Here is a 322-nt window from a genome sequence, read left to right as displayed (position 1 = left end):
AATGGATTTTTTGTGAAAAAGTAGATCAAGCAAAATCTTTCCTTTCCAATGCTACTGTCATGGGGAGGGAAAAGGCGAAATTCTGAAATGTTCCTGTACCCCAAATCTTCGGGAGCAAAGCTGGAATGTCATCTCCTCCTGCGCTTTGCGGTGCTCCACACTTCAGCCTTAAAGGTATTCTTCAGTGTTCTTAATATGCAGAGCTGCCTGACATGCAGGCGTGGTGATTTGTAAAGGCTGTCGTGGTTTAACCTCAGTCGGCAACTAAGCACCACGCAGCCGCTCGCTCACTCCCCCCAGCCCCTTGTGGGAGGGGGGAGAG

The sequence above is a fragment of the Pygoscelis adeliae genome, unplaced genomic scaffold, assembly GCF_000699105.1.
Source record: "Pygoscelis adeliae isolate BGI_AS28 unplaced genomic scaffold, ASM69910v1 Scaffold27, whole genome shotgun sequence".
NCBI lineage: Eukaryota > Metazoa > Chordata > Aves > Sphenisciformes > Spheniscidae > Pygoscelis > Pygoscelis adeliae.
This window is presented reverse-complemented; position numbering follows the sequence as displayed.